Source organism: Prionailurus bengalensis, chromosome X (genome assembly GCF_016509475.1).
Source record: "Prionailurus bengalensis isolate Pbe53 chromosome X, Fcat_Pben_1.1_paternal_pri, whole genome shotgun sequence".
In the NCBI taxonomy this organism is placed as follows: Eukaryota; Metazoa; Chordata; class Mammalia; order Carnivora; family Felidae; genus Prionailurus; species Prionailurus bengalensis.
The window spans coordinates 94,573,782-94,596,136 of record NC_057361.1 but is presented as its reverse complement, the minus strand read 5'-3'; the positions used below and the strand labels follow the sequence as shown (position 1 = coordinate 94,596,136).

The 22,355-nt window shown below is 40.3% G+C and overlaps 1 pseudogene; it reads right to left on the bottom strand.

Moving 5' to 3' along the window:
• Positions 1 to 227: 227 nt before the first annotated feature.
• LOC122477127 overlaps positions 228 to 22,355 on the bottom strand; it is a 28,929-nt pseudogene continuing 6,801 nt past the window's right edge.

Genomic DNA, 22,355 nt, shown 5'->3' with positions numbered 1-22,355 from the left:
TGGGGGAACCAGGCTGAGAGCCGCTGACCACGGTCAGGACAATGATGAGGCTGGGGGTGAGGATGCATCGGTTATTATTACGATTATTACTATTACTACTACTCCTACCCATCTCGCTCTCTAGGCTGTTCTCTCCTTCTCCCCGAGACCGGCACCAGTGCCGAGAAGGACCCGGGGTGAAGCCCGTTCGGGGATGGGGAAGGTTCCCGGTGCCGCACAGAGTTAGCTCACCAGGCGGCGGGCTGAAGCGCGCCTTGGGCTTCCAAATTCGAGTGCGCACCGGCAGGCAAATTTGCCCTTGAGCGGCGCTCGCCGGGTGGCCGCGAGCGGGGAAGGCCGAGCCGGAGCCGGGGACGCAGCCGGGCTCGGGGCGCGGGGTTCAGCCAGGAGCGCCAGCCCCGCTTTCCCGGCACAGGAGGCGCGTACCGCCCCTTTGGCTTCTCTAGGCGGCGGCCTGGCCCAGCGCTAGCGGGTCCGACGGGTTTTGGTGGGTTTGGCAACCCTAGCCCGGAGAGTAGAGTGCAAGGAGTAATTTAGGGCTCACTTTAAGATCGGGGGGAGCGAACTCCAAACCAGCACCCTCTGGCGCGCACTGCCGTCGCCGGAGAGGTTTTCTCCCAACTCCTGCCTAAAATCGTCCTGGGGAATCGGCCCGAGGATTTTCACGGCTTTCCCTTCCCTTCCTTAGGTCTATGGAAGTTGTCCCGGAAAAGAGGAGTCATGTACTGTGAAATTCTCGGCTTTGATGCAAATCCCCAGCTGTCCCCGGAACAGTTTCCAAAAACTTGCCCCCTTTTCTAAGGACATAGACTTGCCTTTGCAACTTTCACACCAGGGGGATTCCCCCCACCTCAACTATCTACCTTTCCAAAACTCCAGACTTAAAAATCCAGGAAAGATTTAAAGAAGATTGTTACCAACTAGGTAAAAATCGCTCATTTAAGACTTGGGGAACGTTCTTATAAACAATAGTAACCGACTGGAATAATTTACTTCCTTCCTCATTACGGTTTTTCCTCTTGACCAGAGAACCCTATTATAACAAAAGTAAAAGATTATAGACACATATGACTATGATTGATTTAATAATGAGTGACTGGTTTCCTGAAAAATACTCCAAGGCAGATGTTTTTGCAGAGCAAAGGAAGCTACACAAAAATTCTACCTTGAGATTTTTACCACAGGACACAAATACAAGACATATTGATATTCCTTCCATATATATATATATATATATATATATATATATTTAGGTTTAAAGGAAATCTTGACAGTTAGAAGGATTTTGGGGGGTAATTAAACAATTGTATCAAATAATACTTTCCGCATTTCATATTTTTGCTTAACTGGGAAAACCCAGGATGATATCCATAATGTCCATCCTTGAGGCACGATATCCAAAGAGATAAACTTTCATGGCCTTTTACACAGTAAATTTCTCTTTTACTGTTCCTCAAGCAGGGTCATCGAATAAGAAAAAAAAAAAATCTTAGATACAGATGGCTCATTATACACAAAATCTTTTCAAAGTTGGTAGGATTATTTTTAATGAAGACGAAGGCAGTTGAACTCTATGTGCTGTGTACGAAGGCAGGGGGCAGTCTCTGATCATGTCAGTCTTTGTCTGAGTGCAACTTGTTTTTGGAAAGATCCCCGTTTGAGCGAAAAACAACAGTCAACTCTGCTTCTCTGATCCTCTCATCGATGGTTGGAGGAAGAGACTAAAAAGCTTTGGGGGAGGATTTGGAAGGTCCCGTCTACGTATTTTTGCCACTTCTCAGAATAAAAAGCTATATCAAGATTAGGAATCTGTCCTTCTGATTATTTTTTAAACAAATGTCACCGAATTCATTTAATTGTATCTGACATTCTTGTAGTTGTGACTTCTAGTAATCAAGTATCTAATTAAAAAAAAAAAAAAACAACCAACCAATATACCCGTAAGTTTGAGGAGAGAGGGGCATATAATCTAGTAGCCTCACCAAGGAGGAGAGAGAGCAAGCTACTTAGACGTCAGTTCTTTAAAGAAACATTCAGGCTACGATGAATGCATTTTATAATATGGGCATGCCTTTCGCTCTTCCCGCACAGAATGAGAAAGATGACGATTAGGACCTTTCGTTTAAATTAAGTCAAGATTGAAAGGCCAGGGCAACAATGGGTTTTCTTTCATTCCTAGCCCTGAGCTAGCAGTCTTGTTCTGTCTACACCTTATTCTGACTCTTTCAGACCCCTCTGATCTCTACTGTGCATTCCTGCGGTAATGAGGGCTTTCACCAGGCATCAGAATATTTGCTTGTTTGAGAGTCATCTCCGGAAGTTCACGGGCCTGGTTTCCCTGGTCTGTAAGTCAACATTATTGCATTATTTCCACTATTTTCTTCTTTTCTTTTTGTAGGAACCATCTCTTCCACCAAATTAGAAGTACCTCGGGGACAACGGTTTAATACGGGGCACCAAGAATGTAAATAACACTGATAATTAATTGTTGGCACAAAAGGGGTTAAGATGAAAGGCCAAGAAGGGCGGGACTGGTAAAACCTGAATTTTTCAAGGACCTGAATATAAATATAGAAAGCATGTTACTAAGTTGGCCCATGACCCAAAGAGATCATGGCAGTTTGAGCTGACCAAGATAGCCCTTACTAGGGGTAAATAAACGGGAGATGCTGAACGTCGGGTACCAAATTTCTGCGTGCAAATTCTGGTCACGGGACAAGAAAACTCTTGGTGGATTTTAGCTGGCATCAAGATCACCAAGTCCAAAGTCACGATTGCCAAAAAACCCAATTTTCTCTTGGCCTTTCACAACTTTCGTAGAAAGAGTCAAGATACAACCGGGCCCTGTTTGGTGCTCGCAGGCGCGATATTTAAAGAATGAAATCAGCAGATTGGAGTTCATCCACAGGAATGTTTCGGTTAGAAGGGGGCTGGAATCATGTTGTATGATGAACTTTCATTTGTATCCTCCGGAAGACGAGACTCTCAGGATACATGCTAGCTGGCTTCAGCTATGTGAGGGATTTTCTTCTGGAAAAGGGGTTTGCTTTGATTCCCAAGGTCAGCATCCATATCTTATTTGTATTTTTTTTCTGTCGGTGCCTGGAACAAGTCTGACACCAAGTAGGCATTCTAGAAATATTTGCAAACTGAAGGAACGACAAGCACAAGAGAATTAAACAGGAATCAGTTGTGGGCCCTGTAGATTCTGGCTCTGTAGGGGAATTTTACAGCGTTCAGAACTGGCCAAGGGCGGGATCAGCTGTTTCTGAAGGTAGTGACCTCTCCAGTATTGGGGTGTTCGACCCTGTAAAGGGTAATCCCTCAGTGGGAGTGTTACAAAGGCGAGTCACGTGTGAGGAAAGGGGAGAAACACGTAGCAAACGAATGATATTGAAAGCTCTTTGCAATCCTAAATCTTGCAGGATCCATAAATGCTGTCTCTGCTTTTAGGGGATAGAAAAGAATATTGAGTTTTTGGAAACACACTGAGTAAGTTACGCACTGAAGACTTGCCGTAGATTCAGCTTTGCTGCAGGGTACCAAGGCCACAGGACAGTTTTGTTGAGCCTAGGGCACTTACTAGCTACGGACTTCCATGGACAGTAAGCTGAAGGAAGCTTATTATCATGAAAACAAAAGGATTATGTTGGGATCCCGGCATCCTTTATAATTCTAGACTACTATGAAAATGATCCAATTAAAAATATTGGGGCTATGAGGAAAGGATGTAAATTAAGTTGAATGTTACAATGGGAGTTTCACGAACACAAACTGAATGTTAGCGGTAACAAAAGGAGAATTTGTTTTCTATTAACCTGTAGAATATGTGCGTGTGGACTTCAATATTCTTCAGTCGCGTCTTTGCCTAAGACTCTTGAGATTTGCACAAAGAAAATGTTCCCTAAGAACTGGCACGGAGAGCAAATTGAAGCACAATTGGAAATAATGTTTGGGGCAGCTTTTGGTTTGTCTCCCTACTAATTATTTTATGTGACTGTGCAAATTGGCAAGGATTTCAGGCTCACAGGTATACCAAAGAAGCCTTGGAACTAATTCCTGATTATACAACTATTTTACGTCAGAAGTGATACAATTCATCAAGATATGATAAATGGGAGCAAAAGATAAGGTACAGAACATGCTCAGCTCAAGCTTAGAGACTAGAGTTAAGGATTTTCAAAAATACGTACCTTACCGTGCAGTCTTTGCATGACTGAGTGATCTCCTCTGGTTTATTTGACTCTATTCTTTTATTCTTGTCCCAAGAGCTATTATTCGTTATTAGTTCAGTGCTGCCAGATTTTTTTCTAAAGCTAGAATTGAAATTAACATTCAAAAATATTTCCTGGAACTCAAGAAATCATTCCATCATCACGTAAAGCTGTGTTACAAGCGAGGCCATTTGTTCGGTGTGATGTTCAAGTTAAGCTTAGTTCAGAGAGCTGTTGTTTCGTGATTTCCTTAAGGCTGCAGTGAACACACTGCACATTAAATAGACATATACATGGGGCGCCTGGGTGGCTCAGTCGGTTAAGCGACTGACTTCGGCTCAGGTCACGATCTCACCGTCCGTGAGTTGGAGCCCCGCGGCGGGCTGTGTGCTGATAGCTCAGAGCCTGGAGCCTGCTTCAGATTCTGTGTCTCCCTCTCTCTCTGACCCTCCCTCGTTCATGCTCTGTCTCTCTCTGTCTCAAAAATAAATAAACATTAAAAAAAATTAAAAAAAATAGACATATACCATTACTCGAATATACACATGAGCCAAGCACACATCTCAAAGGTGGTAAAGAGCTCTTTAAACTAGAATGTGTAATGCAAAAGGGGAAAAATGGTTGAGTTTATAATCCCCTTTGTTATCAACTGTTGCTTTCCAGATGGGGTAACAAAGATAAAAAGGAATTCACTTATCAGTAATGTTTGAAATGTGGCACTTTTTCCTCCCCAAAGATCTTCTGTTGAAAAGTTGCAGTATTTTTGAAAAAGATAAATTTCTTCTCTTTATGCATACTTATTAAACAAGAATATGAATAATGGCCTATATTTCACTGTTAGATGCTGCCTACTTAACAGAAAAATCTTGTACATAAAATTTTAAGCAATGATCAATTTCACTACAGAACTCATACAGCTATGTTATTTTGCTTTGCCTGATATCCATATCCTCCCCAGGAAACGACAGAATCAACTAACCTCAACTTATTCATTTGGATAACATGGCGTATAAACTCCATATCCCCTGTTGTAATTCATCAGTGGTGTCAAATATGTCACAGGGGTTTTGGCAAACCCTTAACATCTGCCAGTTCCGAAAAATAATGTATATTGGAAGCCACGAGATTTAGCATTGCAGAACCAAGCCAAGTATCAAAAACACACTATCGCTCCCACGACTACTGCCACCACCACCAAGGTCAGCGTCTTTTCCATCATCATCATTGGGAAGCTGGCCAACAAGAATTATTTAGTTGATTAGTAAGCACCAGTCATCCGTTTTGTTAATAGGTACTTTCTCCTCTTTATCAGACTTTGCTTCTCTCTCTTTTCATCAAGACATATTTACACAGAATTAAGACCCACATCATCCCCTTATCCAAGTGACACCTCCTTCTCTCAAAATACCTTCTCTCAAAATAGCTTCACTTGTTAGTTTATCAACTTTTGGTGCATTCATGGAACTAGAGCAGACTGGAGGATATTTTCCTACCCACCCTCCTATGGATAACATATTAACTCTGCTCCTTTATTTAAAAAAAAATTTTTTTTAAGTTTATTTTTGAGACAGAGAGAGACAGAGCATGAAAGGGGGAGGGGCAGAGAGAGAGAGGGAGACACAGAATCGGAAGCAGGCTCCAGGCTCCCAGCCATCAGCCCAGAGCCCGACGCGGGGCTCGAATTCACGGACCGCGAGATCATGACCTGAGCTGAAGTCCGGACGCTTAACCGACTGAGCCACCCAGGCGCCCCTTAACTCTGCTCCTTTAATAAAATGTTTCAACCAGGCAGCATTGGTAAATATAAAGAAGTCTTTGACACAGATTGCAACATTACACCAAAGAAATGAGGATTTTTCTTACTCCTCACCAACAAATTTGCAGGACTAAGTCTCCACACATTTCAAAGGCTAGAACGACACGAGTTTACTCAAGATGATGCATTGAGGGGCGCCTGGGTGGCGCAGTCGGTTAAGCGTCCGACTTCAGCCAGGTCACGATCTCGCGGTCCGGGAGTTCGAGCCCCGCGCCGGGCTCTGGGCTGATGGCTCAGAGCCTGGAGCCTGTTTCCGATTCTGTGTCTCCCTCTCTCTCTGCCCCTCCCCCGTTCATGCTCTGTCTCTCTCTGTCCCAAAAATAAATAAATGTTGAAAAAAAAAATTAAAAAAAAAAAAAAGATGATGCATTGAAAGCAAGTAAGAGCACAGGCTCTGTCTTTCAAGACTGAATAAAAAATGTTCAATAAAATCTTTTCCCCCCACCAAAAAAATTATACACGTTTTAGTTTATGGACAAGTACAGAAATCCTTTATTGTCTCAAAGTGGAGTTTAACTTGAAGCAAAAGCCAATACAGCAGTGATTAGATGCCTACCGGAGTCAGCATTAATTCTCTGGCCTTTTGATTTGTGAAGTGACATCTTTTTACTCTGTGTGTCTTCTGATCATTAGTAGGAAAATGGTAGAAAAAAATTTTTTACTAGGTGATCTTTCGGTGGAGAGTAACGAATGCTTCCACCGCTGATAGAGTCAAAGCTAGGGGCAAGATTTGCTAGAGAATTAAACTTTGTTAGCTTTCCATTTGACCAGACCTTCATCTGCTAAAATATGATACAAAAATAAACCTTTATCTTTTAAAGTGCTGTACCCAGTAACCAAGAAGAGCCTGCTAAGTTAAGAACTAGATGGATTGATCTGCCATTGTTAACTTTGTCTATGCATTTCCGACTTCATGATGACTCCAGTCTTTTTGTCGATATAACTTGGCTGAAGTGACACAGTGGAAGAATCATCTCTACTGTCTAGTTTGATTACAAAGTATTGTGGCTAGATTATATCAGTGGTCCTGGCTTGTTGAGAGTATTTTTTTTTTAAGTTTTTAGATCAAGTAATATGGCATTAAAAAAAATCCCAACAGAATTGTTTGCAACTCCGCCCTTCTGAGAAAAAAACCAATCCCGACAAGACATACACAACTAAGAAGGTGGTTTGCCTTTCAAACACACTGGTAGAGAGAATGCATGGGGAGAGGGACAGAAAAGGGGGGGAGAGACAGAGAGGAGGAGAGAGGGAGAGAGAGCGAGCGAGAGAGAGGGAGAATCTCAAGCAGACTCCACGCTCAGCATGGAGCCTGAGGCAGGGCTTGATCTCACGACTCTGAGATCATGACCTGAGCAGAAGTCAAGAGTCAGATACTCAACTAACTGAGCCACCCAGGCGTCCCACTTGTGTCATTTATTGAGTGACAGTTTATCTCAGAGTAGGCAAGAGTTTTCTTCCATTCGTTTTACCTTCCATATGCCTGCTCCAGTAGAAACACAAAGATGTTACATTTTCCTGGAAGCTTACAGTCAACAAAGATGACATTTAGGGCAATATTTCAAAAATTAAAGTGAAATAATACTTCTAAGGAAACGCATATCACTAATCTGGTTATTAACGGTATTAGTAGAACAAAACTGGAACAATATATCTCCTCTCACTGCCCCCTCCCCCTCCCCGTTCAGGAGAATAGTTGGATTGATAAAATAAATTAGAACTGCTGAGCCCTACTCAGCATTCACTTACATGCTGTGCAATCTGAAATATTTATAACTTCACAGTGTAACCATGGCTAGAAATCCTTTAAATTTGAAGGTTTAAAAAATTATGTTGTTGCATATGGTTTGCAAATGTGTGGAAGAAGCAATAGTATGTATATAAGCTCTCACGAAGCTAATTAATAAAGTTAATTAAGAAAGCTTTACTTGAGGAAAAAATGAGCACCAGGTGATTTAATGACCAAATCCAAAATTAATACACAAACTGACCTACAGTTTTCATCTTGACTATGCTGGTTGACTATTGGTTGTGTTTGGAATGGAAAAGAGGTTTCTAGAGTGCAAGTACAATATTGGATTTATTAAAGAGGCCTTTGCTCCGAGAAAGTCACCTCTGTGTTATTGCAGATAGTGCGCTGCAATTCAATCATCTCTGCTCTTAAATTTTAAGAGCTTGACTTCTTTGTTGCAAAGTCTGAGTTCTGACGGCTTATCTAAGGAAGCTAAAATACACACCATGTGGCACAAAAAAAACGATTACAGAGAGACAGTTTGATCAGGTACCAGATTAAAATGCAAATCAAAGTAGACCTAACCTTATTACAGATGAAATGCAATCGACTATTTTTTTTTTTTTTTTTTTAAAGAATCACGAGGGCGGGCGCCTGAGTGGCTCAGTCGGTTAAGCGTCCCACTTCAGCTCCGGTCATGGTCTCATCATGGCTCCTGCGTTCGAGCCCCACTTCGGGCTCTGTGCTGACAAGCTCCGAAGGAGCCTGGAGCCTATTTCGTATTGTGTCTCTCTCTCTCTGTCCCTCCCCGCCCCTCAAAATAAACGGTAAAAGAATCATGAACTTTAATAGTTGATAAAGTGAACAATGCTAAATTATTGAAGAACTTTTCCTTTTCTGTTGTTCTGACAGTTGTACTAATGACTGCTGGTGTAGACCTTGGCTTTACTGGCTTCATAATGTTTCTTACTACGCTGGGAATTGGATTGTGAAGTATTTCATAAGCGCAATAATTCTTTGCAATAGAAGACCTTGCTGGAGTCTTCTCATCATCTGAAAAGCAGTTTTATTTATTTTTTTTTCATTTTTGAAGATCGTTTTCTTTTTCTTTTTTTTTTTTTAATTTTTTTTTTTAACGTTTACTTATTTTTGAGACAGAGAGAGACAGAGCATGAACGGGGGAGGGTCAGAGAGAGGGAGACACAGAATCTGAAACAGGCTCCAGGCTCTGAGTTGTCAGCACAGAGCCCGAAGCGGGGCTTAAACTCACGGACTGCGAGATCATGACCTCAGCGGAAGTCGGCTGCTTAGCCGACTGAGCCACCCAGGCGCCCCTTGAAGATCGTTTTCAAGCTAGGGTTGTTAGACTTGACAGCATTCTCCTGAGCAGAATCAATTAGTTGCTATTAGTGAGTTGTTTGCTCTTCATTTACAGCTAATTATATACAGTTATATGTCCCTTTGTCTCTTGAAGTCAACACTACACAAAAAATAGCAGCGAGGTCTCATTTATGTTGTATTCACAAGTGCATGACAAATACAATTAATTTTGCAAATCTAATGTTGGAAGTTATTGGAAAAAAAGTATTTTTAGGACACTGTAATCAACTCATATGAGAACCTAACCTTACATCAACATTAGATTTCCATACAAAAAGGCTAATGAAGTATGATACAGTTAAAAGTTTGTATTTTACATAAAGCCTTTCTCAGAAGAACCAGACATTCGTTAAGGTTTTTTTTGCCTTAATATGAGCAAGACTCATAAGCTTTAATGAAAATCCTCAGCTATAGAATATCAACCAGAAAATAACTACAGAAAAAAAAAAACAAAAACAACAGCATATGGCAGTTTTCCCAACCAAAAGCTCTAGCATTCCTGATAATCCAAGATCAACTCTCCATCCAGTAACCAGGGCAGAAGTCAAAGTTGACCACATTTGATGGCGAATCAATTGGATGTTAAACATAAGAAACTTCAGATGTATCACTTTGGTGATTTAAGGGAAGGGGAGGGTCCATTTCTGTGTCCACGTAGATAGTGCCAATTACATTTAAGCACCTCTAAGGAGGAGTAGCAAAACTCCAATATCTTTGCTGTATTTTCAAGTTTTTGAAAGTGGGTGGCTATTCGCATCGTCTTAATTTGCGATCGATTTCAGGAAGTGGAAATTCCAGCTGGAATTTAAATTGTTTCTGTGGACACGGTCTTCCATTTATCATTCCATTCAGTGTTCCCTTTCTGAAACTTCATGGCCTCTTTATTTCTACGTTGTCTTTTGAGGGTGATTTATGTATTTTTTGTCTTTTTTCCCCCTAGCTTCAGATTTAAACTTAGAAAGAAGAAGGTAAGAAATAAGAGCTCTGGAGACCACCTGGGGCAATGTTAATTTGTTCTTCGTTAATAAAAGTTTGACTCACTGTTTTCTCTTGCTTGTTCTCTCCTTTGCACTCCTCTTGCCCTCCAAATGATGACAGGGAAGGAAAATGAAGCAGCTGGCTTTTCTATTTCATATAATTTTACAGATACAGACCGCTCGTAATTCATCAAGATTTTACCTAGGAAAAATGCCTACCTGTAAAATGTCTTTAATGAGCTTGAAAAGTTTGTTGAAATGATCCTTATCTCTAAATTTATAGAACATAGCCGACAATTTTAATTTTTTTTTGAAACCAGTGCCCCCTTTTTGCCCTTTGGGGATATTCAACTGGAATTTTTTTCCATTATTCTCAAACACGGTTTCTAAAAATTTTTTTTTTTTCAACGTTTATTTATTTTTGGGACAGAGAGAGACAGAGCATGAACGGGGAAGGGGCAGAGAGAGAGGGAGACACAGAATCTGAAACAGGCTCCAGGCTCCGAGCCATCAGCCCAGAGCCTGACGCGGGGCTCGAACTCACGGACCGCGAGATCGTGACCTGGCTGAAGTCGGACGCTTAACCGACTGCGCCACCCAGGCGCCCCTCAAACACGGTTTCTAAATCTTTAGTGACAGCTTTATTGAGATTCAACTCACAAATAGTAAAATTCACGTCTCTAAAGTATGATCCAGGTTTAAAAAAAAATACCTTCACAGTTTTGTAAACCATCACCACTCTCCAATTTTTGTTTCTAAATTTCAAAATGTCACTGATAGGTGACATGAATTTTAGAGGTTTTCGTAAAGATAGTAGTTTATTTCAGTAATCATTTCTTCTTTGTTATGCTGATAGTCACCTTAAAACATTGAGCTATAATTAGCAACATCATATTCCCTAAGCTATAGAGTAGTCTATTAAATCTGGAGAGACACTTTGGACTTTTAGGGTAGGACAATCTTTAAGAATATTCAAGGGGTGCCTGGGTGGTTTGGTTAAGCGTCCAACTTTGGCTCAGGTCATGATCTCCCGGTTTGTGGGTTCAAACCCTGCGTTGGGCTCTGTACTGACAGCTCAGAGCCTGGAGCCTGCTAAGGACTCTGTGTCCTCCTCTCTCTCTGCCCCTCCCCTGCTCATGCTCTGTCTCCCTCTGTCTCAAAAATAAATAAAACATTAAAAAAAAAAGAATATTCAATATTGCAGAGTTGTCCTTTTTTATATCTTATTAAAGTTTTATTTAAATTCCAGTTAGTTAACATACAGTGTAATATTAGCTTCAGGTGTACAATATAGTGATTCAACACCTCCCAACAACACCCAGTGCTCATCACAACTAGTGCACTCCTTAATCCTCATCACCCATTTGATCCCTCACCTACCTCCCCTCTGGTAACTATCAGTTTGTTCTCTATGGTTAAGAGTCAGTATTTTGGTTTGCCTCTCTTTTGTCCCCCCATATTCACTCGTTTTGTTTTGTAAATTCCACATATGCGTGAAATCATATGGTATTTGTCTTTCTCTGACTTGTTTTGCTGAGCATAATACTCTCTAACTGCATCCATGTCATTGCAAATGGCAAGATTTCATTCTTTCTCCGTGGATGAGTAATATTCCATTGCGTGAATATATATGCAGAACTTGTCCCTTGGTGCAAAGGAATATAGAGTGTATTGGGTGATGAACAGGAATTTGGTGCGCTCAACAGCCTTAATGCTTTATGAAATGTAGTATGTGGTGACCCGTTGCTTTAATCAATAATTTGCATCTCGTCCCCAATGCGATTTGTTGTCTCTATCTGTTTCCTCTGGAATGACACTGAACTAATTTCATCAAAACCAGCTTGATAGACTGAATAGAAGCAGCGGACTTAAGCTGTCAATCTTTAACAAGTATCACCGATTTGTAGGGCAGTTCAGAAAAGGGTTCAAAGATGCAGTTAATCATTATTCCTTTTGTAATAGTAAATGCTGTGAGCTGTGGTAGTTTGGTCACTGCTAAGTGTGAAATAGAATTCAGAAGTGTTTTTCTTAGTTTACGCTGGGAAACATTCTCTGAAGAGACAAATATTGGCAGATACATATGGATGTGCTACGAAAATATTATTTTATAAGATAGGTATTTATGCATGGGTTAATGTGGGAGTACATCAGATGTGTGACCAGTGTAGTCAAAGAAAATTGAGTCAAAATGAAACAGTGGAAAATGTACTAAATAAGCAACAACACTAAGCTAATCTGCAAAATTGATAAAATAACAAGGAAGTCATCATAATAACTATAGTAATTCAGCGTTATGTGCTAGGCATTTTCACATGCAATGGAACATTTAGATATAACATGGCCCTACAAGGTAAGCATTCATCTCCTTCTAGGGATGAGGAAGCCAGAGATTACAATTTGTGACATGGGGCACCTCGGTGGCTCAGTCGGTTAAGCATGTAACTTGGGCTCAGGTCATGATCTCACGGCTCATGAGTTCAAGCCCTACGTCGGGCTCTGTGCTGACAGCTCAGAGCCTGGAGCCTGCTGCGGATTCTGTGTCTCCATTTCTCTCTGCCCCTCCCCCGTTCGTACTTTGTCTCTGTATCTCTCCAAAATAAATAAATGGCAAACAAATTTATAAAGTTTGTGACGTGATTAAGATCACCCAGGGAATACATTGTAGAACAAGGATTATAAACGCAGGGTTCTTAAACACTATTAAAACAATGAACTTGATAGAGGTCATTTGGTGAGTCTCAGAAGTGTGGAGTCATGTAAAGATTTAGGTGTGCTTGCCATGGTCATGTGTTTCTTCGATAAGTTTTTCTGGTTTTGTTTATGACTCTTTTGTCTCCACAGCCGTAGGAAATAATAAGTTCATATAACAAATAAATCCATCCCACATGTTTTGTTTTTGATATTGGTTGGGGTATGTGTTTGACTTCCATGTGGCCTTTTGGTTCATGGGGCATTTTCAAGAGAATCATTTTTCCTTTATTCACCATCTGTATTATAGTTCAGCCTGTTTACAACACTATAAAATCAATTAAATTTGAGAATAAACAAAGCCACTAACTTTGACATAGATCATCCATAAGATTTACGCTCCCCTGTATAATTTTCTCCTTTGGAGTTTAAATAGGTAAGAGGTTGGACGTGTCCACCTTTAGCTAACGGTGACCAAACAGCTCTGCTTTCTTAAGAAGCACACCGCTAGATAGGTGCAGAAGATGGGGAATGTTTTGACTCAGACTCAGTTAGTCATGGGTAACAATGGGGACTGAATTATATTTAAGTCAAGAATCATTTTTCTCTTGTATTTCTATTTCCCTTTATTACCCATCCTTGAAATCAGTGGATGTCAGGATGAGCAAGCTCATATCAATATGGCTTTTAGGACGGCAAAAAATGATTATGTTCACTCTTTGGAATTACATGAAAATGATTACAACTTATTAATATTTCATTTAAAACACATATAAACCTCTAGTCCCAATAAATTTTATAGATGGATGCAATATTGGAGGTTCTAAAGACGGTGCAAACGAGGAATGCAAATAGTGATTTATTTTCATTTTTTAGTACTATTCATTTCGTGTGAGATCTGTATGGATTAAAAATACTTTCAGATACTTTATCCAAAAATATTTAATCACTTTAGGATTCACAGAACATCCTTTCAAGGGCAGTGCTTTGAGCTTGTAATGTTGAGAATTCTGAACAGTGTTTTATCACACCATGCAGTTGGAAAAATATCGTGATGAATCTAGTTTATATTTTCATGCTTTAAATTCATAAATATTGCCAAGTTCATAATTCAGTTAAAATCTAAAGTGTGCATTCAACAATTTTAAATTTGCTGATTTTTCCATTAGCATTAAACAGCTGCTCTCCATTTCCACTAAGGATAAGACCAGAAAGAATGACACTTACTGCATGAAGGATATAGACTAGCATTAGCAAAACCCTCCTATCAGCTTAGTGAGATGTTAGACAACGTTATCAAGGGAGTTGTTAGTCATCTATGCCAGAGATTTTAAAGAAGTCAATGGTGTTTCGGGGAATGCATTAGGTACAGTTTTCAGTGCAAAACAAAAAGAAGAGCGTAATAAATTCTGAAGTTTTTTCAGCCCTGTAATTCTGTGCACATTTTATTATAACAAAATATCTTGCTTTAATTACAGGGTGTCATCATCAGAAATTGGAAATGTATATCAGGACAGCAAGTGCCTTAACCTATACAGCTATTTGACTACACCAACACTAGGTAATTAAGAAGTCATTTTGAGGAAGGAATGTCCAACTCCAGATCTATAATCCCAAATCCTACTGGACACTTTCACCAAAACACATGCATGTCTTACAGGCACCACAAAACCCCAAAAGGCTACTCAAAACCAAAATTTTTTATAATATTCTCAAATCAGTTGTTCATCTTTTTTTTTAAATTTTTTTTTCAACATTTATTTATTTTTGGGACAGAGAGAGACAGAGCATGAACGGGGGAGGGGCAGAGAGAGAGGGAGACACAGAATCGGAAACAGGCTCCAGGCTCTGAGCCATCAGCCCAGAGCCCGACGCGGGGCTCGAACTCACGGACCGCGAGATCGTGACCTGGCTGAAGTCGGACGCTTAACCGACTGCGCCACCCAGGCGCCCCAAATCAGTTGTTCATCTTGAGTTGATGTTTTTTCCACCAACCCAACAGCCTCAGAGAGAAAGGAGAGTCATACATGATGTTGTCCCACTGTCCTTTCCCTTATCCCAAATTTGAATTGTTTCATTAACCCTGATATACTTTCAGAAACATATCAAATCAGTCCCTTCTTCTTCATCTCCAGGGCCACTGCTTCCCTTTAGCAACAGGGTAATTCTCCCCACTGCTTCTAAAATCTGGCAGTGGCTGCCTGTTGCATGCATAGGATAATTATGAGTTAAAAATAATCCCTTCTTGGTCTAGCCCTTGACTGTATCTCTGGCCTCATCTCCCAACCTTCTCCAAATAAAATTCACTCACCTAGTAAGAACAACTCATTTTCTTTCAAGGGATCCGCTTGTTTATATCCTCTTCCTTCTGCCTGGATCTTCTTCTTTGCGTCTCCACCTGGCCACGTTCAAATACAATCTCTAGAGTAACCAACCTGCCTCTATTATGGTGCACACTGCATTCTATTGCCATTACCACTTGTCTGTCTCTCTCCCTAGACTGAACTGCAGGGGGCATAGTGACAGTCAATATGTAGGTCATGTTTGCATCCCAGTAACTCAATAGATCTAGCACATCGTTGAGGTTTAATAAACTTATTAATATTATCCGCCAAGTAGAATTTGCCCAAGAGTTGGAGGGAGCTAAAACAACACCTCCCCCGGGGTCCTGTAGTTTCACAGCTTTCTTTAAGTTGTATGTTCATCGTTACCCTTGGGCAAATGGTCAACTTGAAGAAAAAATTGGCCCAATGGTAGCAAAACTTTTAGAGGTAAAGCTCTAAATCAAGTTAGTTTCTCCCATGCAGTGCTTGGCTCTGTTTTTAGACATGACTCACTAAAACTAGTCTATCTCCAGCAAGCTAAGCAATGAACTTTTCTGGAAGAATTTGTCAAAAATTCTAAGTTGAAAACATTTTAGAATGTTTGAAGACAAATGGAGAATTAAAATTCTTGAATACTCTATAGATGAGTACATACTTTTCTTTAGAACTCAGTTTTGGATCATATTGTATTATATTATGTTTTTCAGCTTTATTGAGATAAGACTGACAAATACAGTTGTAATATAAAGTGTACAACACGATGATTGATATATGTATGCCTAGTGAGAGGTTCCCCACCATTGAGTTAGTTAACCCATCCGTAACCTCTCATATTTACCTTTTTTTGTGGTGAAAAACATAAGTTCTCCTTTCTTGGCAAATTTCAATACAGTGTTATCAATTATAGTCACAATTTTATACATTATATTCTCAGACCTATTCATCTTTAAAAAATTTTTTTTAATGTTTATTTATTTTTGTGTGTGAGAGAGAGATAGAGCATGGGGGAGAGGCAGAGAGAGAGGGAGGCCAAGAATCCTAAGCAGGCTCCAGGCTCTGAGGTGTCAGCACAGAGCCTGATGTGGGCCTCGAACTCATGGAGTGCGAGATCGTGACCTGAGCCGAAGTCGGACGCTGAACTGACTGAGCCACCCAGGCACCTCTTAAGATTTTATTTTTAAATAATCTCTACACCCAACATGGGGCTCAAACTTACAACCCTCAAGACCAAGAGTCTCATGTTCCACCGACTGAGCCAGCCAGGACCGCCCCCCCCCCCCCCGACGCCTTTTAAGTCTTTAATACATTTTTAATTGATTTTTTGTGAATGGTATAAGACAGGGGTCGAGTTTCATTCTTTTGCATGTGGCTGCCCAGTTTTCCCAACACCACTTATTGAAGAGACTTTCTTTTCCCCACTGTATAATCTTAATCATTAATAACTCTCTTGATATAAAGCTAATATAACTAAATTATATAGTTAATTCACGCCCCAATGGCCTGTGGCCTAAAAAGAGAGTAATCTGTAAAAAGTCAGATTTTACCAAAAATAAGAATTATAATAAAATTTGGGAAAAAATAATTCATGAAGTCACTTTGCAAATTACTTACGCTCATTTTCATAAAATGCATTTGTTACTCTGATAATAGGAAGGGATTTTGAAATTTCGATAGGTTGGTAAACCATATAAGATCATTTGGACTTTTTTTGTGTGCGATCTTATAGCTAACCCTATGTATTTTCCTTACTTGAAACAACAACCGAGTAATTAATCTCACGGTAGTAACGCACCTCTGGAGGCAGCCCGTTCCTTTTGACTTTCGTAAGATGTTTCCTCGCACTGAGTTGTCATTTCTCTCAGATTTACCCCATGGAGCTTCGTAAGTGTGTTCGTTCCCTTATATGGTAGTCAAGTTATTTGAAAGCGGACCTCAAGCGTCCCCCGTGTTTCTTTTCCTCACACTACATATCGTGGAATTTTAGGCTTCCTCACAGTGTTGGTTGCCTGCTTCTGGAAACACTTGTTTTTAAAATGTGGTGCAGAGAATTGCATTTGATAACTGCAGGCGAGATCTACCTTGCGGTGGGACTTTGCAACTCACGATCTGGGTACTGTAGCTGCGTAACCGAAGCCGAATCTTGGATGAATATAGCTGGTAATTGTGTGAATATTTCAAAATAAATATCTGAATGCAACTCGATTTATGTATGGAAATGGTGGTCGCTTTAACTCCCTTAGTTCCTATTTGAAGTGCTTCCACACTGTCTTACAGAATTTTTCCTTAAATCTGAAACTAATTAATTTCCACTGTTGCAGGTTCTGACTGTTTTAATCTGCTTCATAAGCTCGCTTTAACACTCCATACCCTCTTTTGATAAACCTTCCCTCCCCACTCTACCAGTGTTCGAGATGTTTTAGAACAGTTTTTGAGGTATTCCTGCTGAGCTAGCACCTTGTAAAAACTTTCCCATTATGGTCTCAACAATCTGTAAAGGAGTAAATAAGAGGCTTAAGCGAAAAAGAATTTAAATGTCCAATAACAGTAAGCAAATAGCTGCCATATAAAGGAGTATTACTAGGAGAAGAGAATTTTGCTTTCTAATTAAAAATAGAGTGTAAAGTAGCTTCCTAGGTTGAGAAAAAATTGTCATGAGGCACTTTAATTCTTTTTGTTGGAGATATATTTTTATTGAAATATACATGGCATTCAACGTTATATTCGTTGCAGGTGCACAACAGAGTGGTTGGAGAATTACATACATGAAGAAATGCTCACCGTGAGTGTAGTTACCATTACAATTACCAATACATTTTCCCAACATTTCCCAACATTTTCCCAATGTATTGGTTAAGTTACCAATACATTATTACAATATCATTAACTGTATTTCCTATGCTATACTTTTTTTTTTTTCCCCCTTCTCATTATTTAGTTATTTATTTTTTTGGTCCTGGGACAGGGAAGGCAGGCAGCCCCTGCCTCCTGCTGGGGGTGCCACAAGCCCTCCCTGTTTCCCATTGCCACCGATGGGGAGGTTCATGTGTTTGGAGGAGGCCAGGGAGGCCTTGAGCTTGGGCCAGTTGCTGAGGCGGACCAGGTAGGAGGAGAGCAGGGGAAAGGAGTCCGGGCAGCGGAGGGCCAGCACCTGGCGAATCAGCTACAAGTCCGGCAGGTTGCAGTTCTTAAAGGAGATCCTGTTGCCCAGGAAGAAGGTCTGCCCCGCCCCTCTACCCCCCCCCCCCCCCCATTCAGGTTCTGGGACGGCAGGGTCTCAAAAGGCTTCATGTGCCCCAGGAGTGCCTTCACATACTCCTTGCCCGCCTCATAGTTGGTGTAGATGAGGATGGCATATTTGCAGCGGAGACCCTCCATGCCGTCACGCTCTATGTCCACCAGGGTCATCGTCCCCTGCTGCTCCGTCCCATACAGCCCAGGGGAGTGGCCCGGGTGTCGCATTGGACTGGTACAGGGTAAGGTCTCCATGTTGGAACTTGGGAAATTGCCCATACAGACAGGAGGCCTCCTTGGTCACCACCTCCTCCTCCCAGGTCGGCCCCTGGTCAGCCAGTAGCGTGCCCATGGCCTTGAACAGGGAAACAGACGATGGAGTAGGGCAGCACAGTCACTGTGTGGTCAGAGGTGGTTGTGGTGGCGGCAGAGGTCCTATGCTATACTTTTTATCCCCATGACTTATTTTTTTTTTTTATTTATTTTTTATAACCAACAGAGAAATGAAATTGATTTTCTTTTTTTTTTTTTTAATTTTTTTTCAACGTTAATTTATTTTTGGGACAGAGAGAGACAGAGCATGAACGGGGGAGGGGCAGAGAGAGAGGGAGACACAGAATCGGAAACAGGCTCCAGGCTCTGAGCCATCAGCCCAGAGCCCGACGCGGGGCTCGAACTCCCGGACCGCGAGATCGTGACCTGGCTGAAGTCGGACGCTTAACCGACTGTGCCACCCAGGCGCCCCATCCCCATGACTTATTTATTTTATAACTGAAAGTTTGTGTCTTTTAATCCCCTTCACCTACTTCATCCATCACCCCCACCCTCCTTCCCTCTGGGAGCCATGGGTTGAGGTAGTGCAATTCTTTTATTTTTTTATTTTTTTATTTTTTTTTTTCAACGTTTATTTATTTTTGGGACAGAGAGAGACAGAGCATGAGCAGGGGAGGGGCAGAGAGAGAGGGAGACACAGAATCTGAAACAGGCTCCAGACTCCAAGCCATCAGCCCAGAGCCTGACGCAGGGCTCGAACTCACAGACCGCGAGATCGTGACCTGGCTGAAGTCGGACGCTTAACCGACTGCACCACCCAGGCGCCCCTGAGGTAGTGCAATTCTTAAGTAGAAACATGTTGCTGATTTAAGAAGTAATTTAAAAAGTATAATGCCTTGGGTTTGCATCCTTCCCAGAAAATATTCTATGAATTTCCGTATTTCCTACGTGATTTCAGTTTTCGTGCTAAAGTTACTGGCAAGTTTCCATCCATGGAGCACCTCCTGTTTGTGAAGGGATAATGTTCTGTATGAAAATCTGAACTGACTAGGAAGAAAAAAACTATCTCAATGTGATTATTTGCCTTACTAAACAACTTACGATTTACATACTTTCTCTTGCTTTTTTATTTTGATTGATTTCTTTTTCTTTCAAGTTTTTATTCCAATTCCAGTTACTTATTTTTAAAAAGATTTTATTTCTTTGAAAGAAATTTTTAACATTTATTTTGAGAGAAGAGAGAGCTAGCACAAGCAAGGAAGGGAGGGGCAGAGAGAGAAGGAGAGAGAGAGCATCCCAAGCAAGCTCCATGCTGTCAGCATGGAGCCCAACTCGGGGCTTGATCCCATGAACCGTGAGATCATGATCTGAGCCGAAACCAAAAGCCAGAAGCTCAACCAACTGAGCCACCCAGGTGCCCCTAAAAGATTTCATTTTTAAATGATCTCTACACTCGACATGGGGCTGGAACTCACAACCCAGAGGTCAAGAGTTGCATGCTGTACTGTCTTAGCCATTCAGGTACCCCTGGAAAGCAATAAAGCTTTTTTAAAGTGAGAAATAATGAAAAAAAAAAAAAAAAACGCTGCTACGCTTTTAGTTGCACGTTTATTACACAAAGCAAGGAACACCCACATGAGACTTCTATTCAAACAGGAAAAGCCTGTTCGTATTGATTACTGTTATCGCTACTGAGTCTCTGGGTAAATTTTTCTAAATTCTAAGAATCTAATGGACAGAAAAAAAACCCAGATTGGCTGTTAATTGAAAATGTCTTTGTAAAAATTTCAGTAATGAAAATATTAAGAGTAATGTCTACTTTTATTGAAGTATACTATTAAAAACGTCTTGCCCTATTTGTAACTTGCCTTGTGCTTTTTCTATTATACTTTGATATTTTTCAAGTTCATTAACACGTCAGTGGGAAATTGAATTTAAAGACCATGTTTTTCACATAGCACTTTTTATTATTTTCCTGGCAGTTCCAAAATGAAATGTGAACTTTAGTAATGCTAAAATATCAAAACATGTTATTTTTTCCAGCATATTATTGGAGGGCTTTTATCTTTAGTTTTCCTTAATTGACACATGACAAATCTGTTTATCAAGCAGGCATTTTCTACTGCATGGGAAAATTGTTAACCTGTGGGAGTGACAGATGATTTTGAGAATGTAACTTTAATCATTATCTCTTTTGTCACCAAGTACGAAGACTGCAGTAGATAATGGTACTGCTTTTTGTGACATTTCATTTTTCTGTCAATTTTTCCATGCTAACCTCTTACATAAAACAATTCAAGTTTCTTAACCACGTATGTTTCCTGTAAGTTAAAGCTTCTCCTAAAAGAGATCTTTGGCAATTACATTTCAACTTTTCACGGAAAATGGGGTTTCACTATACTGATCTTTCTCCCATATGTTTATCAGGGTTACTTAGCTTATTCCTGGGATCAGAACATTTTCTGGTAAATTCTGTTAAGACCGTAAATACTGCCCTGATTTCTGTATTGTTGATTACAAACCAGTCTTATAAATTTGTGGATACTTTGCTTATAATTGGATGAAGATTGATAAATTCTGACTACATATGCAAGCCAAATAAACAATCCTTGTATATGCACAGGTTGGAAATGAATGTTGATTATATATATATATGTATTTATATATACATATACATATATACATATGCATATGTATATATGTATTAATATATACATATATGTATTTATATATATTTATATATATATGTATTTATATATATATTTTAATGACCCCGTCTTTCATCTTGTGATTCCCCATTTCTCTCCAAAACACACTCATTGAAATATCCATGACTATGGTCATTCTCTAATTTGAAAGTGTTCATACTTCCAGATTCTACTCTTTTTAGGGCTTTTTCATAGCACATAGAGAATTTACTGCTAATAATTTAAAAGTGTTTAAAAAGACCAATTAAACTTTTTTTTTAAATGTGTTTAATTTTTTTAATGTTTATTTATTTTTGAGAGAGACAGAGCATGAGCGGGGGAGGGGCAGAGAGAGACGGAGACACAGAATCCAAAGCAGACTCCAGGCTCTGAGCTGTCAGCACAGAGCCCGACGTGGGGCTGGAACCCACAGACCATGAGATCATGACCTGGGCTGAAGTCAGCCACTTAACCAACTGAGCCACCCAGGCGCCCCCCCCCCCCCCCAATTAAACTTTTAAAGGATACTGTGAAACACGAAAAATTCCTAGAACTAAATAATTTTTATACAGTAGAGAAGTGGACTCTGGCTGGGCAGAATAGTAATCTTTCTTTTAACAAGACTCAAATAACTTAATTGTAAGTTAACCTGAATTTTCTGTTCTCTTCCAGAAAAATGAATTTAGGTAAAAGAAAATTTTTTGCTAAGTGTTTTGGGGCCAATTAATATTCAATTAAACGTTGTCTAAACCTACTACTGCAGAACTCTACCATCAATTCGAAGTTCAGCTTTTACCTACAACGTGAAAGTAGAGAGCTAGATCTTAAGCTGAATGGTTGCCAAATGTTGTTTTTTTTTTTTTTTTAAGTTTTTAAAATTTATTTTGGGAGAGAGACAGTGTGTATGTGCTTTGTGCATGAGTGAGGGCAGGGCCGAGAGAGGGAGAGAGGGAATCTCAAGCAGGCTCCACATTGTCGGCTCAGAGCCTGCCGAGGGGCTCAAACCCATGAACTGTGAGATCATGGCTTGAGC